Source organism: Paralichthys olivaceus, chromosome 1 (assembly GCF_024713975.1).
Source record: "Paralichthys olivaceus isolate ysfri-2021 chromosome 1, ASM2471397v2, whole genome shotgun sequence".
In the NCBI taxonomy this organism is placed as follows: Eukaryota; Metazoa; Chordata; class Actinopteri; order Pleuronectiformes; family Paralichthyidae; genus Paralichthys; species Paralichthys olivaceus.
The window spans coordinates 3901078-3911572 of record NC_091093.1 but is presented as its reverse complement, the minus strand read 5'-3'; positions in this window follow the sequence as shown (position 1 = coordinate 3911572).

Here is a 10495-nt window from a genome sequence, read left to right as displayed (position 1 = left end):
TACTATGAATGGGACACTAACTAAAAAGGGGCTGTATCCGATAGTTTTGCCTCATCGCAATAGGGAATATGTTTCCTCTTGCTCTCAGAGTCCTTTTTAATACCTTCTGTCCAACTCCAGTGAGCCGTAACGTCTGTTACTCACAGTGTCTTCTGTCCACTGACTCAAAGACCTGATCGATGGACAGGTGCTGAGAAGGCCGTCCTTCAGCAGCTTCTCCACCTCTGCGGGTTGTGGTCACTTCTCTGATCGATGCTCTTTTTGCACAGTTACTCAGTTTAACCATGTGTAGGAAGAGTCCTGATGGTTCCAGACTGTAGATTTCACAGTTAGGGAGGCCGCTGTGCTCCTGGGAACACTCGGAGCTTCAGTAATGGTTTCATGCCTTGCCTTGCCCACTCACAGTTTGAATCAGCAGTCTCCACAGAGACTTTCTTTGAATTCATGGCCTGGTTTTTGTCCTGACACAGTGTTAATGTGCAACTTTGTGTGTGTTTCCAAACTATGTCAATTCAGTTTGCAGCGGGTGGACTCCTCATATTCTAAACACACGTGAGGGATAACAGGATGCACCTGAACATTAAGAGGAGCCTGAAGTTTCAAATATTTCTGTAATAACAGATTCAGATTTTTAATGTAAAATAAATGTACAAAATTTCTTGAGTGTAGGTTGTGTGCAAAATAGTAATAATTGAAAAATACATTTTGTGAAGCTTCTGATTTCTAAAATAGAAGACAAGCACACAAGCAAAACAAATTCATGGTTTTGTGGAGGCTGTGTTGGGCTCTACTGTTTGTATATTGGAGATGGAAGTTAACTCTGGGTGTATTATCCAGTATTTCTAATATTCATACATTTGTTTTCCATTGGTAGTAAGTAAGTAAAACAGCAATACACTGTGCTTACCAAGCTGCTGCATCTCACACAGGAACATGCCGTGTTGTTCTCTGGCTTGCACAGTCGCCCTGCCTCTAATAAAAGGTTAGTCTGAGTGTGGACGTCCTCACTCTGAGCACCTCTGCCATGTGGAGGGTTTAAATGGATTCTAGAGGCACTTTAAACCAGAGCTCACATGCATACTGAGCAGCTTCAGACACTGGGAGCATCATAATGTGCCTGGTCTCAGGAAATAACTGTAAATGAATGCAGGTCTTTGTCAAAACCAGTAATTTTGAACTGATCTATTGATTCTGAGAAAATAAGTGGGTCAGTCTTTAGTATTGAAGGACACTTAAGGGAACAGATTCCCCACAATCTGTCTACAATTAGGAAGAAGCACAACAGAAGAAACACTTGAAAATCACAATCAAGCTTGATCCATAATGTTCTATAATATCTTAATCTTAATAGTTTTATAATCTAATATGTGATACAGTAGAAAAGATCAACGCAGTGCCTAACTTTGTCTTTTTCCTGTCTCAGCGTTGGTTACAGTGTCTCCAGTGAAGATGTGAATGATTTATATTTACAATATCATTTCAATATCTCAGTGTTTCCAAATAATGAAGATGCAACAGTTATTCTGTTTACCTAAGTTAAGTTTAGCTCCCTGTGGTCACCGGTGAGTTTTCACACATGGTGTGAGAAATCTGAAGAAAACAGGAGTTGGTGCCTCCAGCAGCACAAGAAATTCTGGGCTGTGTCACCAGGGGGTGCAAGAATGAAATAATTCATAGTGTTGGGAAAATGTTGCTCCTCCACGAGTCTTGCAAAACAGCTTCCGTTATGACAGAACCGGTGTCACTGTACTCAAGGGATAAACAGCAGATAAGAGATTCCTTCAGATGATGTTTGGATGATGGTGACAGATCTGGTAGCAGTAAGAAGGGTGTGATTCACATGATTTAAACCAAACACTTGGCCTCTCATGGCCTGAGTGGGAGCATCAGCATTTGGTCAAATGTCCCTTTAATTAGTCAGCCCAGTTCTTACCGTCCTGCTGTTGCCTTGTCAGCTATGACCTTACTTGAGAATAATAATGATCAGGTACATATTTAAATCTATATTTTAAATCTATTAAGCAGAGTCAGGTTCATTTGAGATTCTAAATTGGCAGTAGTTGTAAATGTGAGTGTGACTGGTTGTTGGTCTCAGTATGTTGGTCCTGTGGTGACCTGTCCAGGATGTAGCCCTTTTGCTCAATGTCAGCTGGGATTGGCTCCAGCTCCAACCAGAGCCTCAAAGGATAAACAGTAAAGATAATGATGGATGAATGTATCTAGTTAGAAATATCACAATTATGAAAGTAAAAGCATGTTGCCACACCAGGAATGAGGAACATTAGTTTAGTCATTTTAACAACACAACTGACGCCCGACTCCTACACTTTATGAGAAAGTTCCAAGGAAAGGCAGGAACATGTTGCTTCAGCTTCATGGCATCAGACCAACTGGCCTATATTTAACCTACTTGGTGCTTACTATACTATACACCATGGTTTCAAATTAGTAATACGATATTACACACTTTTCTATTGATGTTTAAATGTATGGATTTGTTTTTATTCTATATTATTTTACAGAGTTTTAAGGTTTTAAAGGTCCAGTCTGTGTTTTATAGGCAGTGTGTGTGTGTGTGTGTGTGTGTGTGTGTGAAGAGGTGGATGGCAAAACTGTAGTGTAAAGTCCCTAGAGTGGTCATGAAGAGTAGAAAAGCACCATAATAAATATAGGCCATTTATCATTTACTATTATCTGAGTACAGTGCGTGTCTGACAGCAGCTTCAGCTACCTGAAGGTCACACACTTGGAATGGAAGGGTGAGGAGAGGGGTTTTCATTTGGTTGGAATCTACAACCTCACCGTGAGATGCCATTAAATCTGACACACACAGCCTTTCAAATTCCAGATTAGGGAACGGTTGCCTTCTGCTGCTGCCACTTGAACATGACAGGGTGTGAAGTTATAATGTAGATTTAAGACGGACATATCGTGTCCTCCTGTTGTCTATTTTCTACAGTGCGGTTGCACAAATACAGGATGGAAAGTTTCAGCTCACAAACAGACAGCAGGTTTTATTCCCAACCAAACACCACAGAGGTCAAACATTACAGACGTTAGCAGGATAGTGTGATGCAAAAGTAACCAATAGGAAGTGAACATGAATTACTGTTTTGAAGCAGTGGACAGGGACTCTGCTCTACTCAGTGAGCCCCAATTACTCTACTTGCAAATCATGTACTGTGAGCAAATCTCTACAGAAATGTATAATGCATCATATAATACAAATATTAATAACTTTGTTTTTATAGCAACAAAGTGATTTACAAAATAAATGGTGTTACGTTTCCCTGTTAGCAGAAACAATAACGCTGACAACCACCAAAGAGAGAACTCAGAGCAGACGTGAGGCAGTCAAAGAAAAAAGCTTTATTTACAATATTTAAATGAAGGTAAACAACAAACGTAGGCTTGAAAAATGTGGGGAAAGGAGGAATGGTGGGGGTTGCGCCGAACAAAATAAACAAAGTACAACAAAATAGGGCCTAGCTCAACTCTATCTGTGAGGAAAGACAAAGAAAACAAAAGGCCTGACTATCTTCTCTACAAAAGTGTCTGAAAACAATAAAAGTACAACAGTGACAACAACCCATAACCTGGTGTAGTAACAATTTCTTCCTAAGTGCGTGAATGTAAAGGGCACCCCAGCCTTACGTCAGTTCTACCTCCCCACCACAAACCTTCTTTAACAGCAAAGCAACATAGAGGGGCAGAACAAAGCAAAAGAGAGGCTTTTAAATGGTGCCCTCCGTCTCTGATTGGCTAATTGGCTGGGGTGTGAGCCAATCCACAGCTCTTCTGGAGCTCACAGGTGGCAGCCAATCTTCCACTTGTCACCTGCAGGACAAAGGGAGGAAAAAGCGACCGAGAGAGAGAGAGAGAGAGAGAGAGTTACCCGCACAAACAACTCTTTACACATAACACATGGGAATGACACAGAACAAAAACAAAAATAAGAAAGATAACGTAAAACAAGAGAACAGTACTAGAAAATATTAAAAACAAACAATAGATAGAACAGACTGATATCACTGCCACGTACTGTGTGACCATTAAATGTAGAGCTATAGCTTGGGGTGGCAAGATTCGTTAGGTAAAAGAACTTTGCTGCATTAAAGGTTCAGTGTGTAGAATTTAGTGATATCCAGAGGTGAAGTTGCAGTGTGTTGCAGCTGAACACCCCTCACCTTCCCCTTCCAAACATGAAGGAGAACCTGTGGAAACCTTTAGTTGTTATAAAAAGTGAAGTGAAGGGAGTCACTCTTTGTGAGAATCATCACATGAACTTCAGTTTTTAATGTCTGTCAGCTCATTGTTCAGGTTGTACATTCTGCAGCTTCACTGTTGTGTTCACTCTCATGTGTCTTTCGGTTTCTGTAATGAGTGATTTTTTCTTTGGATAGGCCTGTGTAAGCCACGACACACACTCTCCCTCCCCCAGTCTCTGCTCCATTATCTCTGCACATTACTTCTCAGTACCAGTTTATGTGATTAATAGCTGACAGCATTAGTCTCAGCTGCTCTGAATTCCACCGCCCGCTCTCTACCCTAATGAAAACCATATCTACCCCATCTGCAGCGAAAACTAGAAAACTAGGTTTCTGTTTTAAAAATAACTCAAAGAAATGTTGGATGTCCTCAAAAAATGTCAAGTCAAGTGATTTCACCTAACAGAGTTAAGCGTCTCCAATAGCTGAAATTATTGCAAGGCAGCGGCTGACAGGGGATCTGTGATTTAAAGCGGTCTGCACCAGCTCATATCAACTGTTATGACTTCAGGTCAGGCTCTAGGAGAAACATAAAAATATGAGACAAAAGAGGAGTCAGTATGTTCATTATTACATTCGTAGAGGTATTAAAACTCAAATGTTACTTCAGGGAGAGCCTAACAAACCACATTTGATAAAAGAAAAGTGACTTTCCTAAACCAAGTCTGATACATAAAAAAATAAGAAAAATGGATGTAAGCCAAAAAGGTTCCTCTCCTCTTTGGGACTTCCTTTCAACTAGTCAGTGGCATATGTGAAACAGTAACTTTGCATATCGATGTATGGGGCAGCGGTGGCTCAAGAGGTAAAGTGGGTTGTTCACTGACCAAAGGATTTTGAATCGGTGATTGGATCCTCAGCTCCTCCTGTCTGGACTCTGAAGTGTCCTGGGGTAAGATACCAAACCCCAGATTTGTGATATAAAAAGTGCACCATAAAGAAGCGCTGTGTGAAAGGATGAATTCAGCTGCTGGTGTAATTTGCTTTAAATGGTCAACAAGTCCAGGAAAGTGCTATATGACAGTCCATCTGCCATTTACCACACAATACAGCTATGGACCATAGCACCAACAACAGCACAGTGGCAGTAAGCAGAGGTAGAGAAGTGCAGCCTCAGTCTTCATTTTCCCCTGATGGACTGTGATTGGCTCCATCTCCTCAGATTCATCAACCAATAGTAAGAGAGAAGGAGAGGATGTAGATCTGAGGCTCACAGAGTCGACGTGTATCTATATTCGAAGTAACCAAAAAACTCACCCCGTACAGAAATATACAAATGATCCTTTTATTCAAGTAACACTTTATTGAACTGACACGTTTTTGAATGTTCTTCAGTTTGTTAACAAACCAAGTGTTCCCTCAGAGCTACTACATGCTAACTACACTAACAGCAGATTTGAACTGTGTCCCTGGATCCAGGTCCGCAGCTGTCTGACCTGTCTCACCTTACAACATGGACCACTTGACATAGTGAAGGGATTTGAACTCAGAGCAGCATAAAAGTGAGGCACAGTCACTCTGCAGCTCCAGATGTAAAATGCTGACAACAAGCAGATGCTCGACTTGAAGAATTTTAATCGACTGAGGAGTCTGAAAATGAAGATTTAAATCTTTGACTTTCAGCTTTGAGGAGTTGAGTACAATTTTATGGAAGTCTGCAACTGCCAGTTTTAAATAAGAATATTTTATTCTCAGATTTATGACAAACTAACATCAACATTTTGTGAACTCATTTTAATTAATACATTTTTCTAAATACTTGGTTGCAAAATAAAAATGTAACCAACATATGCTGCTAAGCAACACAATGGTAATCAAACTTTTTTTCAGTTTCATCAACTGAAGTCGACTGAATTCGCAAATTTGAAAAGTTGAGATTTTGTTGTACATGAGTTATACACAAGGGGAAAGTTTGATTTATTTATGTACCTTTTACTTACATTGACAGAGAGGACACAGAATAGATATCACTGCATTTGGTTTATGGTTTAAACTGTTTTCTCAGGAAATCTTGTTGGGCTCACAAAAATGAAACAACATAAGAACACAGCCATACAGTGAAGTTGTAATTTGTGGGCTACTGGTTTTTTAAATACTGCTCAAATAGCCTGTAATTAACCCAAGATATTGACTTTAAGATTCAGTTTGGCTGAATGTACTTTACATTTACATTTTTTAAAAATAATATAGGTTTACAGTATGATAATACACTTTATTGACTAACAGTTTTTAATAAAGTTGCAAATTAAAAACAGCAAGAGAAACATCAGGATGTATACTCAGTAAAAAGAAAACAAAAATAATGTCAGTTTCGCAACACAGATGTTTGAGACAATCTGTGCAATCTAAAAAAAAATTACATTTGTGTGTGTGTTGTTGCTCAAACGACCAGTTTCCGTCACTACACCCACACTGAGTCGGTGCTTTCTCTGTGTGTTACAGTGAAAGCCTCCTGCTCTTGTTTCTGAGACAGGCTGCAGAAATCCCTCCCTGAGCCTCTCTGTCTCTGACATATTACGACTCCTCACACTCACAATTAGTTTCCCAGACCTCCCCAAAGAATTTCTCATGTTAGCTTTGGGTGAAGAGATTATTTCCACATTCCTGGGCCCTTAAACAACCAGCCCATTAACAGAACTCTGCTTATTCCACAATCCTCTCATTACTATCATTTTTTGTCATTTGAAAAGTTGATATGGAGCCAGACGAGAAAAAAACCACACTACATAACTTCACTTATCATATTTGTGTAAAAATGTACCTCCAGTTCTCAAGAGCTCGTGTTCACCTTGTGCCTGAGCTCAGTGAACTTTGGGAAGGTTTGGAGGTGATGTCATGTTGTTGTTGTTTTAGCTGAGCTGAACTTATGAACCATCTGACTCTCCACCCTGGCCTCTCCATTCTTCCTGTTTGCACCACTCATCATTAGCTTTGGATGACAATGATCATTTCAACAAAGGATATGTTTGGTAACACTGAACACAACCTTTAGTCATACTTGCCTGATGCTTTTAAACAAATATATACAATTTCATTTATTTTTGACACTGTGCAGAATATTTTTAAATTACCAGGAGTAGACTACCATGTCCAGATGCTATTAACTATTGTTAACCTGAAGATCATTTTTTTCCATTTGCCCTGTCCCCATCCCTTAGCCCTACATCTTTGCTCTACCACTTCATTGTGCACGTTGCAGTGACGGGGTAGTGTTGTCCCAGGTCACTATGTGATGTGGGGGTAGCGGCCATCTAGCCCTTCAAACACCCCTTCAACCGTAGTGTATGTCTCTGCAGCACGGACATTGTCAGACAGAGAGCGCACGTAGGCTCACAGTCTACACGCACCCTCTGTCTGACGTGCAGAGAATCTCCTTCCCATGTCGCTGTCATGGTTTGTATGTGGAGGGGCACATCATATGATACACACTGATGTTAGAATGTGTCTTCACAAGTACAGTAAACACAACATTCATCTATTTAGCAAAGTTTCATTTGACAATTTCCTGCAATAAAAGGAATGTCCCCCACATCACAAGCATACCAGGCTTCAGAATGAGCCCATTGGACTCATGGAGTTTATGGAGGCAAGCTTAACTTCCCAGGTGGCCCCAGGGCAAAGATGAGCTTTGTGGCTCCTGTTAACCCCAGCTCCTCACACTCCGTGCAGTGTGGACAGTTTTTCCTGGAATATTACATGACCTCAGATTTGCTGGTTACCCAAATAGCATCTTTGGGCCTTCATCATTCCAGCTCATATTGTGCTGTTGTGCTGCAAATACAATAAACTGGTACATTGTCACGTATCTGTTGAGAATTATATATTATGTGTCAGAAACACAATGTCACACAATGACTTTAATGATTTTACACACACTTCTGGTGTCTTTTAATGAAAAGATAAATATGAGTGAATGCAGTCCAGTAATGACTAGGTGCATCATAACAGTAATAATAACCTTCCCCTTCATTGTTTATAGTCACGATGTTTCTTCTACTTCTGTATACGTTCTGCACCATGACAGCCAGGGGTGGGGAGTGTTCATGGCAGAGCTCACTGATAAAATCTTTGTCTAAGTCACTGTCCACATCTGACACAGCTCTCCCGCACATGTTTCTCTGATTCTTCATGTGACCCTGCAGGCTCTGAGTCACACTCGGGAATGAGATTTTTAAAACTTTAAATGCCTCTTCTTTTTATTTCTTATCTAATATAGTTACAATCATCCATTTTCATCTGTTGCGGTGGCACATATTTTACTTTGTATTTGAATTAGTTGTGGGATATATACATAATAAATAGTGCAAATAATGAAATTCACTGTCACTTTAACAGCTACAGCACATATTTGTATGCTCTGCTCTTTCAGGACATCGTACCAGCCCCACAGTCACCTGAGGGAAGGTAGGACAGATATTCATGAACCTCCATGGGAGCAGATGGATACTTCATTTGATTACACTTTAATGACTTTTATATCATAGCGACTTTTAATCACCTACTTAAACTTTCTCATGAGCCAAAATTTGTTTTCACAGCAGATGTGTTTGTTTCTCATCGGAGATAAATGTTATTAATGGCTGCTTTGTATTCAATTGCTACAGATATAGCAATGTGACAGTGAGCCATGGTTCATGTTATCATTTACACGTCAGTTTCATCTGTGAGCCTGCTGCCTCGACTCCCTGCAGTTCCTCTTCTTCAGATAAGTGCATAAACTGTTCTCTGGAGGCTTCATCATGATTCATTGAAGAAAATGACGAGTTGTACAGTAACAGTGCTGGACTGTTTTTTAAGAGAATGGCATTCGGAAGCACTGTCAGAGGACCAGGAGCAGCAACTACGCTAGACAGAACTCTGTCTAAGGCCAAGAAGAGAAAAGAGACTGTGAATATGTTTGGATCCCTTTTTTTGAAAAAGAATTAATGAATTCAGTCTGCCTCTGTTAGGCCTGATTTTAGTCACATAGTCAGATACCTTCTATCTGATGTAAATCCATTAGTTATCTATACCGTTAAGTGTTAAGAGTCTAGAATCAACCTTATTCCATTGTGCAAGTCCTCTGACTGTGGGATGTAGCTGGAGTAAGTGGAGAAACGGGGAGAACACTCAAACTCCACACAGAAACCAGTAACCTTATTGCTGTAATCATTAACCATTTCAACACCATGCTGCCAATGACACATGAAAAAAAATAAATAAAAACACAGATTAGAACAAGGCTATGTTGCGAACAGTGACTTTAAAGTGTTCTAGTACATGTCAGCCACAAACTGACTGTTTGAGCCAAATGAACATTTAAAAGTCGGCGTTGAATGGAACCCAGGAACATGGAACATATCTCATGAACTGTGAGTCTGATCAGCTTCACTCTTGGCATGTGTACTGTTAGTGGCCTAGGGAACAGTAGTGTCGAAATTGGTGTAATGTGGGTGATACATATTAATAAAATATAGTTTAGTGTTTAATAGTCAGTGGGAGTGGGGCAGTGTGCCTTCAGTCTATAGACGGAGTAGCACGTGTCTTTAATGTCCTACAGTAGGGGCCTGTAACTGGGTCAAAGCGTCATTAAAATCACAGCCGGATCATTTTGCTTATTTGATCATTTTATTTCACTATTTCACCATCATGGCAGCGACATACGACATAAGGACAGAGGATGTCACACCTTGTTACGCCCTAAGAAACTAACTGTGATTTGTCAATATGGGCTATTCAAATAAATTTGATAGATTTACAGTCACAGAATCACTTCCTATTTGGCAATTTGTCTTCACAGTAAAAGTATGACGTTTGCTTTATGATGCAATGCTTTAGATCTAAATTTTGTTAAACAATTAAAGTTTTTGTAGCTCATATGAAGAATAGAATATAGAATGAATGAATCGAGCTGAATTACAGACCTTTATTTTTGAAAAGTTGTGAACTTGAGTCTAAAGATTGTGCCAATTGTTTAACAGACCTCTGACTAGCCAAAACGTAAGGCATATACAAATATTAGCAGTAAATCATTCAAACATATATATAAGCCACACGTGTTAACAGTAATGAAGCAAATCAGTTTGATTGTATGAAAAACATTGTCTTTCTTTATTGCAGATAAACCAGGTAGGATGAACACAAAGTTTTGTAACTTCACTCCCAAGCTCTGCACACAAACAGTGTATTGACCTGTGTTCCTGATGGTTCCAGCGTCAGTGTGTCTGTAGAAGTCAGTGCTGTTGAAC